The sequence below is a fragment of the Fukomys damarensis genome, unplaced genomic scaffold (assembly GCF_012274545.1).
Source record: "Fukomys damarensis isolate Sample0158 unplaced genomic scaffold, DMR_v1.0_HiC HiC_scaffold_18, whole genome shotgun sequence".
Classification (NCBI taxonomy): domain Eukaryota; kingdom Metazoa; phylum Chordata; class Mammalia; order Rodentia; family Bathyergidae; genus Fukomys; species Fukomys damarensis.
Window position 1 is genome coordinate 1,140,803 of NW_022900930.1, and position 11,010 is coordinate 1,151,812.

The window sequence follows — 11,010 nt, forward strand, 5'->3', positions numbered from 1 at the left end:
TCCCAAATATTTCAGGCTCTCCACTTTACACACACACACACACACACACCTACACCTGTAAATATTAGTCTTTCATGTTTCTCTTTTTTATTTCAAGTAACAGTTTGCTTTGAAATTCCAATTTTCAATCATGCAGATTTTTAAATGCCTATCATTTCCTTTTCAAAAGAAAATACTTCAGATTTTTTAGGGAAATCCATTTGAAAATCTTCCAAGGGAGAATTTACTCACCTAAAGAAAAGAAACACAATTGCAATAACAAATAACTCTTAGAATTTGAACAAATTAGAGGAGCATTTTCTATTATTTTAAATGTAAACATGTTTTACAGAAAGTTTTTTTTTCTTCTCAGTTTACCTGGTTATAATCTAGGAAAATTTGTTGTTCTCGTTTTGCCAAGGGATCTTGAACAAGGTTCTAATCGCTGAGGAACTTTTTGGTGTCTGAGCTGTTGTGCTTGCTCTCGTCCTTCAGAGTCTCGGATGTGAGGCCGATCGCAGAGTTTGGATCTTGTGGAGCAGCAACAAGGCAGTGCACGTCTTGGTAGCCACTGCACACTTAGGAAGTGTGGACAGCAATAGCTGGCATTTGTTCTACGGCGCCACTAGAGTGTAGATAGTACAGGTGCTTCACCTTCTTTCTCAGGAAAGAATTTGTGTCTTGTTTTCTACACTTCAGAAACCATGATTTGGTCACACACTACCCCTGCACTGTGCTGTTATTTGTGGGTTTTCTTGAAAAACATACTTCTAGCCTTGGCTGCTACAAAGCATCTGCCTTAAACAAAATGAAAGCATTCTGCTATTTCTAAAAGGAGATAGTGTGACAAAAGTGCATTCCAGGCACTTAATTTTTTACTTCCACTCACTATATTAATACTGCATTTAAATTAATTTGAATTATATAATTCCACTTACAGCCAACTCATGAATGATCTCGCTCTCATTTCTTTGTCTGCATTCTGGTCCTTTACTATTCAAAATATAGATATGGGAGGAAAGTGACAGACATCACTAATGTGACTAGGAGTCATAATCCTGCAAAATCTCTGGACGTCTCAGGTGGGACCTGCTCCATTGGTGACAGCTCTGCTCACTGAACAGTTCTAGTCACACTAACAGTTCTAGCTTTTATTATCTCAGATTCTCTACATTACAGTTTGGGCAGTGTCTAGTGATTGTCTCATATTCCTCCTGGTAATTGAAAGGAATAATTAAAAGAGAAAGTTACTGCACTTAGAACAGTCTTCAGGACTATTAGGTGGATGGATTACTTCTGTGAGTTGGTGTGTAATTACATAATGCAGCACAGACCACCACCACCCCCAGCAACAAATTGGGCTTAATGTGGATGCCTTGCCATTTTAATATGGAGCCCTAATACTGGCATACCAGTTATATAAAGCCTCAAAAAAGTTATGTAAAGCTCTAAGCTGAAACAGGGAGAGCCCAGGGGGTATGATGGGGCTTTTGTTTTTGAGATCTTTTAAATCACTAACAGGTAGTTCTGGTGAATTATTTTCCTGTGGCTAATAAAAACCTATGAAATATACATCCAGGTTTTTTCAATGAGAAAATGCTCTTCTAAAGTTTAATCCTTTCCTAGATAGATGTTTCTGGAAGCCATATTTATGCCATATTCAGAAAGGCAATGTTAAATGTTCTCCAAGATGCTATTTACCACTCAGCCATCTTTCATTCTTACATGACAAAACCGAGATGAAGTGAGAATCACCTATGCTTGATCATGCTGGCTAGGGTTAGCTAGTACGGTAGTCGACTGGGATTTGAAAAATGGACCATCTGCTTTCACCCCACATTATTGAAATTAAAGAGCTTTTTGAGCCTCAGAATCTTGTAATTCTGAAAATTTCTTACAAATGCTTTAAATTGGTGTCTTCAGTTTAAAGTCTACTGTGAATAAAAAAAATACATTAAACTTGGCTTGTTCTGCACTCATGAATCAGTTACTTGATTTATTACATTTGATAAAAGTGACTTTTTGTTTTTTTGAGACAGGGTCTAGTATGTAGTTCAGACTGGCTTTGAATTCTGGATATCTCAGGCTGGCCTCAAACTTTCAGTGATCTCCCTCCTCAAGCCTCCCAAGTCCTGGGATTATAGACGTGCAGCACCATGCCTGGCTTTCTTTAGTAAAAGATGAATAATAAAGTGATGTAAAAACTATTGAATCTGAGGAGTTTACCAAAGAAAATGAAAACACATGACAGTGATTAAGGCTTTTCTGTAGGCAATGGCTTCTGGAAAAGTAGGGTAATTACTCAATTTCAAAGAAGTTTGGTTTGGCTCCTTGTTTGGAGAAGATAACTAGAATTGGCAAGAACTCCGAACTTCACATCCTCAACACGGTTCTTGGTTGGAAAGTGCAAATGTGAAAGTCGCGTAATGTGGTCTATTTCAAGGATCAAGGAAGCGATTTCACTAAATGTGCGAAGGAAAACAGCAAAACAGGTGGAAAACAGCGCGAGCCACTGACTGTGTGAGGTGTCCGCGTAAGAAAGCAGCTCAGTCCACAGTGCATCTTGTGACCTCCGCCGCCTGTGCTGTGCAGACTTGGTATTCAGCCGCTGCCTAGTTCTACAGAACTTTCTTCTGTAGTCGGCTGTCACACGAAGGCTGGGGACGACCAGAGTCGTCCCTTACTTCTTTCTTAAGCCCTTTATTATTGTGAAAATACACAGAAGAGTCTAAAAGATAAAAAAGGTAAAGCCAAATAATTTTCTATAAAGTGAATGCTTCTGTAAAAGCAAATCAAGTCCAAAAACCAGAACAGCAGGCCAGCCTGACTCGGAGCACACCTTTTAATCACAGTCTTCACCCAAAGATAATCACCAACTAGGCCTACGTGGTAAATAGTTCCTACGTTTTCCTTGTTCTTTACTGCCCAGGTCTGCATTCCTAAACGCCCCAGGTTCATTTCATTTTGCCTCATTCTGTGCTTTGAAGAAAGGGAATCATACATCTACCTGGCGTCCCTCAACGTGTTTGTGAGATGCGTTTGTGCCGCTGGACGTGACTTAGTTCGTTTATTTTTACTATCATATAATGTTATATGACTGCACAAAATGTACATATTCTGAAGTAGACAAATATTTAAGTTCTCCTTTGGGTTATTACAAATCACATAGGTCCCTGGGTGCACATTTGTAGACATTTCTCTCAGGTATATTCCTAAAAGATAGTGCACGTGTAACTTTAACTGTACAACAATGCCAAAGATTTCAAAAGTAGCCACACATTTTTCTCCTCCATGGTCTCTTCAATATTTGATATTTTCAACTGTTTTAATTTTTACCATTCTGGTGCAGATGTTGTGAAATCTCTGGTTCTCTGCATTTCCCTCATTACTAATAAGGTGGAGTACACGTTCATATTTGTATTGGCTTTTTGAAATTCCTCTTTTGTGAAATGTTTGTTCAAGTCTTTTTAATTATGAAGTTGCCTTCTTCTTCCTGTATGAGTACTTTATATACTCTGAGTAAGAGTCTTCTGTCAGTTATGTATGTTACACATATCTTCTCCCACTCTGTGACTCGGTGTCTTTGAACATAAATTCTAATATGTTCCTCCTGAATCAATACGTCCTTATGGGTAGTCCTTTTTCTACCCAGATTGAGAAATATTTTCCTATCCTGAGAGTATAATGTTATTCTCTGTAATTTCTAACAGTTTCATTGTTTTGTTCACATAGTTAAATCTTTAAATATCTGAAAGTGATTTTTTGTTTATGTTATGAGGTAGGGGATGAGTTTAATTTTTCCCATATGTATACATAGTTCTCACACTATTTATACTCTCTCCACTGCTTGACATGGTGCCCATATATACATAGGTCTATTCCTGAACTATTATTGTTTCACTGCTCTATATGTGTTATCCTGTTTTAACTACTGCAGCTTTAAAATAAATCTTCATATTAAATAAAACAAATCCTAAGTTTTCTTCTTCAAAAGTGATTGATTCTTCTATGCTTTTGCATGTCCATATATTTTTAGAATTAGCTTATCAGAACTTTAAAAAAGTCCTATTGACATTTTATTGTAGTTGCATTTATGCTAAAAATCAATTTTGTGAAAGTTAACATATTCATTGAACATGGTATAGTTCTATTTTTAAGATTTCTTCAACTGTTATCAATATTTTTAAATTGATTTTTGTATGAGATTTCTGTATTTTATCCCCTTTATGAGTAATTATTTTTGAAACCATAAAAATATTAACATACTTAATTCTGGAATACAGAAATGTGTGATTTTTGTATTTAAACTTTGTATCCAGTAATCTTGTTAAACTCAGTAATTCTAATAATTTACCTAGAGAAACTTCTGGATTTTTACCTATATAGTTATATCATTCCTAAAGATGAACTTTACTTCTTTTCCAATTTTTATCTTTTGCTTGTTTATTTGTTTGTTTTTGCTTTTTCTGGCCTCACAGAAGTGGGTGTGACTTCAGTACAATGTTGAAAAGAATTGATGAGAACAGGCATACCCTTAACCAGATAAAAGAAGACCATTCATTTCCTAGTTTCTTAAGAGTCTATCATGAACTAATGTTGAATTTCATCAAATGCTTTTTCTGATTTTTTTCCCCTAGAATCTGTCAATATGGCCAAAATGTTGATTGCTTTCCTAGTGTTTATCCAATATGTGGGAAAATATGTAGGTAAATTAAATGATTATATACATATACATATAATTAAGGCGATGATTTCATATGTTAAGATAAATGGAGAAGATAGAGTTGAAGTATTTCAATATACTTGCATTAACTGTAATATTAGCTATTGATAAAGATGTATATTTTAATTTACCAGGATAAGTACTAAAAGAATGAATAGAAAGAGTGTACACCTTAATATATGATAATATATAGTAATGTTTTACCAGCTATTCTTCTGACAGGATTAATATCTCAACTATATAAAGAACTCAAAAAACTTAATACTTAATACGAAAATCAAATAGCCCAATCAATAACTTAGAAAATGAACAGACACTTCTCTGAATGAATGAATAAATAAATAAATAAATGTCAATAAGTATACTAGAAAATGTCCAATAACTTTAACCATTAGGGAAATACAAATCAAAACTACAGTGAGATCCCATCTCACTCCAGTCAGAATGGGTATCAAGAATACAAAAAACAGTAAATACTGGTGAAAATGCAGGAAAAGGGAACTTTTATACACAGCTGGCGTAATGTAAATTAGTACAGCCACATGGAAATCAGTATGAGGCTTCATAAAAAAAAAAACCCTAAAAATATGACTACACTAATGACCCAGCTATACCACTTTTTGGTATATCCCCAGATGAACTAAAGTCAGCATACTGTAAGGAAACCTCTATACCCACGCTTACTATGGCACAGTTCACAATAGCCAAGCTTGAAGCCAGCTAGGTGCCCATCAGCAGATGAATGGATAAAGGAGATGTGTTATATTTATAGTGGAGTATTATTTAGTCATGAAAACAAAAATGTCATTTGGAGGAAAATGGATAGGACTGGAGATCATCTGGTCAAATGGAATAAGCCAGACTCTGAAAGACTAGTGTCACATTTCCCCATATAAGTGAGGGTAGGGGAAGGCATGAATTAGAAGGGAGAGTGTTAGAGAAGAGGAAGAGAGTTATATGTACTGACATAAAGAATGGAATAAGGGGGAGGAACAGAATGATGGGATGGATATAATCTAAATATTAGCATGTATGAAAAATCACTTTGAAAATACTTTTTAAAAGTAATTAACAAATATATTTTTAAAAGGAGTAAATGACAAGGAATAAAGAAAAATCACAAAAATATGCATAGTGATACTGAACCCCAAAAAGGGAACAAATATAGAAAAAACAGACAAATTTCTATTAAGTAGAAAATCCAGAGGACTTGAAGGCAAATACACAAATTATTTGTAAATAGACCAAAGAGACATAGATTATCAGGGGGAAACCTCCTAAAGCTCTACTATCCATGTTTCCAAGGAAACATCAAAAGTTTACAAAATGTTAAAATTCTAAAAAATGGGATAACATAAGAAATCGATAAAAGAGCTTCTATATCTATACTAACAAGAGACAAAATAGAATTTAAGCCAAAAAAAACCCAACATGATAAAAAGTTTTAATCCATCACTAAAATATGAAAAACTTAAATCCACATTCTCTTTTAACACAACTCTAAACATTATGTGTAAGACACAAGTGTGCAGAACTCTGAGAAAATCCACAGAGTGTGAATTATTTTTTAATTAAACTTCAGTGCACTTTTAAATTCACAGCAAAACTGAGGAGAGAGTAGAAAACTGCTTTGTCCTCACAGCTGTCCAACCTCCCTCTACTCATATCCCCCCACAGAGGTACACTGTTATAAGTGATCATCTACATGACCCGTCACTGCCGTTCAGAGTTCATAGTCCACATTAGACTATGGGGTTATATATTCCATGGGTTTGCACAGATGTCTGACGGCAAACAGCCACCACATACTAACTTACAGAATGCTGTCACTGCCTGAAGAATTATCTGCTGTACCTATTCATCCCTCACCCTCCCTTAACCCCTGGCCACCACTGATCATTTTTCTTTCTCTGTAGTGTTTTCCAGAATGTCACATATTTTGAATAATATAATATGTGGCTCTTTTTTATTTCTGATGATAACATGCTTTTAACTTTCTTCCATGCCTTTTCCTCTTGAAAGCTCATGTGTTTTTAGTACAAATAACATTTCATTGTCTGGATATATCACAGTCTATCCATTCACCTACTCCAGGGCATTTTTGTTTCTTCTAATGCTGGTAATTCTAGTTTTGTTTTGTTTTGTTTTCTCCGTACCAGGAATCAAATTCAGGACCTTGCACTTGCCAGGCAGGTGTGGCGCCACTGAGCTACATTCCTGGCCCAATGCTGATAACTGTGAATAGAGCTGGTATAAACACCCGCTTGTAAATTTTTGCATATTTAGTTTTCAATTTATTTGGTAAATACTAAGGAGCACAAGAGATGGATTATATGATAAGAGGATGTTTGGTTTTATGGGGAACTGTCAAACCACCCCCTAAAGCGCTGTCCCACTTTGCCCTCCACCAGCAGTGAAGGAGAGCTCCTGTTGCTCCACATCCTCACCAGCATTTGACGGTTTCATCGTTTCAGGTTTGTGCCACTGTATTAGGTGTGTAGTAGTAGCTCAGTATTCTTTCAATTTGTATTTCCCTCATGACCCATGCTGTGTCTGATGAAATGTCTGTTCAGACCTTTAGCTCATTTTTAGATTGTTCATTTTCTTATCAAGTTTTGATAGTTCTTTATCAGATATTCTGATAACAGTCTTTAGCAAGGCACAAAATTTTAATTTTAATGAAGTTCATCTTATCAGTTATTTTTTCATGGTTTGTCAGCTAGCTTTCTGATGCTACAACATACCTGAGATGATCTAAAGGAGGAAAGGCTCATTTGACTTCATACTTTCAGAGGTTTCAGTCCATGGTCACTTGGCTCCATTGCCTTGGGACTTAGGGCAAGGTGGTGGTGCATCATGGTGTGGAGTGTATGGGTGTACAAACCCATTTAAAGGTGGCCAGAAGGTAAGGAACGAAAGGACTGGGACCTCAGTACCCCTTCAAGGGCCTCCTCGCAGTGGTCTTCCTTCCATCAAGCCTCACCTCACAGTGGCACCGCAGGTGATGACGAAGCCCCTCATGCATGGGCCTTCAGAGGACACTTAGTAGATGATACCACAGAATTTGCCTTTGACACTGTGTCTAAGGAGTCACTGCCATACCCGAGACAGTAAGTTTCCCCGTGTTATCTTCTAGGAGTATTCTGCTTTTGCATTTTCCATGTAGATCTGTGTTCCATTTTGAATAAATATTTGTGAGTGGTATGAGGTAAAATCTGTATCTAAATCAATCTTTCTTTCTTTGCCTTGTTTTTCACATAGATGTCCAATTTTTCTAGCACCATTTGTTAAAAAGACTATCTTTGCTCCAATGTACTATGTCTTCTCTTTTGCCAGACATAAGTGGACTGGATGTGTGTCCATCTATTCCTGAGATGTCCATTGTGTCCCACTGGTCTGTGGTGCATACTTTTACCACTTTGTCTGTATAGTGAGCATCAAAGCCAAGTAACGTTCGTCATCTAGCTTACTTCTTCTTCAGTACTGAGTTGGTAATTCTTATAACCTTTCCAGTACTTGACAACCCACAAAATATCTTGAGGGATTTTGATTAAGATTGCTTTAAATCTATATATCAGTTTGAAAAGAACACTGTGACAGTATTGAGTCTACCCATGAAATGGGAAATCTCTCCATGTTTAATTCCTTTATTTCATTAAGGTTTTGTGATCTTCTTTACATGTAAGTTGTGTCTGTGTGTATGTGTGTGCGCACGCGTATTTCACCATGGGATGCCAATGTAAATAGCAATGCTTTTAATTTCAGATTCTACTTATGCATTGCCATTACATAGAGCCTTTTCTGGGTATGTCTTAGTTTTCTTGTTACTAAGACAAAATACCTGACACCCAAAGTTAAAGGAGGAAAGGTCCCTTTTGGCTCACAGCTTGTAGAGGTTTCAGTTCATAATCAGCTGACTCCAAGGCAGAATGGTGTGACAAAAGGGCATTGCAGAGAAGAAACAGTTCATACATAATAGGCAAAAGGCAGCAAGCTACAAGCAACCCCAACAGAGGCCCTCTCTGTCCCTTCATTCTTGTCCAGGCTATCCACCCTTAGTACAGGTAGCACTCATACCCTTAATCCTAGCATCCCACTATGAATCAATCCCAGTATCATACACTAGATCCAGCCACCTCCAAAAAGCTCCACCTATGACTTAATGAGGCTTGGGGGAGGGGGGCAGCTAGATACAAACCATAACAAGGTAAATGATAACACTATCAGGAAGAAATCAGCCATGATATAAAAGAATTGAGCGTGATTAACAAAATTGTTGGCCTATGTAAAGCACAGTATGCAACAATAGCAGAATCGGCAATGGCCTTAAAAATTGGTCATACACTAAGTGCTAAAGCATGTTTCAATGACTATCAAAGTACTACAATGCAGAGTAAATTTTCTGACTACTATATGATTATATTAGAGATCTAGAACAGGATAACTAGAAAATCTCCAGATGTTTGAAAATTAAGAAATATTCTTTTTTGGATTTTTTTTTTGGTCTTGTTTTAGTTTTTTCTGTGACAAGATACAATACTATGTAGTCCAGGCTGTCCTTGAACTGACTGTGTAGCCCAGGCTGGCCTCAAACTCTGAGATCCTTCTGCCTCAGTTTCCCAAGTATTAGGATTACAGGGGTGTACCACACAACTGGAAGAAATACTCTTTTAAATAATTGATGAAGCCAAGAAAACTAGAAACTTAAAGGTATTTTGAGCTGAATTATTTTTAAGCCAGCGAGATAATGGATCTAGGTAAAGCTCACTAAACACTTGTAGTATCACGAAAGGGACATCCAGGATATCGTGAACTTTTCATACCACCTATGATAATATTCTTGCCAGAAAAAAAAACTGGTTTTGAATAAGCCAAAGTTTATTATTCTTTTTTTTTCAGCTTTAATTGAGTTTATTGGTATATTTTAGGGATACAGTACAGTTACATTCATTGTTGGGATCTTGTACCTCTACATGACATGTCTTGATTCTCATTTTTTCCCCTTACCCCTGCCCTCCCTACATCCATACTGTACCCTATGCATCTCCTTAAAGACCTATATTCACCTTGTACAATCCCACACTTGATTCCCACTTGCTAGACAAAAATATGTTATACTATTTTCTCATCTGTGCAATAGGAACATTCTTCAGGATAAGAAGCATAGCAGCCCTCAATGCCCAGTTTGTTACCAGCTGCTTAAGAATTAAAAAAAAACAAAAAAACAAACACACAAACAAAAAATGGCAGCTTGACTGCATGAAGATTGCTAATGTAAGTAATCTACATTGCTGCTGTTGTATTCTTTTTTTTTTCAGCTTTAATTGAGTTTATTGGTACTCAATAGGGATTAGTACAGTTACATTCATTGTTGGGATCTTGTACCTCTACGTGGCAAGTCTTGGTTCTCATTTTTCCCCTTGTCCCTGCCCTCCCTTCAACCCCTCCTCCCCTCCCCATCTACAAACACTTTATTTCCGTCTTTTCATTATCTCATTTTTTTCTTTTCCCTTATTACCATTCCCCTACCCATCCCACCTTCCCTACACCTTTAGCTCCTTTATTCCCATTTCTAAATCAAAGTTTATTATTCTACAGGGGATACAAGGGACAGTGGAACATATTAAATACCACCATATGCAGGGCATGGTATGTTTGTAATCCCAGCACTCTGGGAGGCTGAGGCAGGAAGGTCACAAACTGAAGCCCAGCCCAGGCAATTGAATGACTTAGGGAGAATCTGTTGCGATAGATACTTACCAATTCCCATTTCTAAATCAAAGTTTATTATTCTACAGGGGATACAAGGGACAGTGGAACATATTAAATACCACCATATGCAGGGCATGGTATGTTTGTAATCCCAGCACTCTGGGAGGCTGAGGCAGGAAGGTCACAAACTGAAGCCCAGCCCAGGCAATTGAATGACTTAGGGAGAATCTGTTGCGATAGATACTTACCATCACAGTCAATAAAATCTGGAACTTCAGAAACTTCATAGGTTTGGGTGCTCTGTCTCTCTATCTCTGTCTGTTCGGCTAGTAAGTTAGGGGAATGTGCTACCGAGCTGGGCTCCTCTGGCCCCCGTCGTCCACGGAGCTCAACTTCGCAAAAGAGAAAGCGTTTCTGGGGTCTAGCAAGGTGGCCGAGCGCGAGGACGCACGGGGACCAAAAGTTAGGTGTTGGGCCTGCTACTGGGCTGAAGCCTGGGGCGAGGCGAAGGGAGCGAGGCTCAGGGGCAGCTGCTGAAGGCACCGCCTACCGAGCGGGGCACGTGCAGGTGTTCCGAGGGCACCGCCCCAGCCACA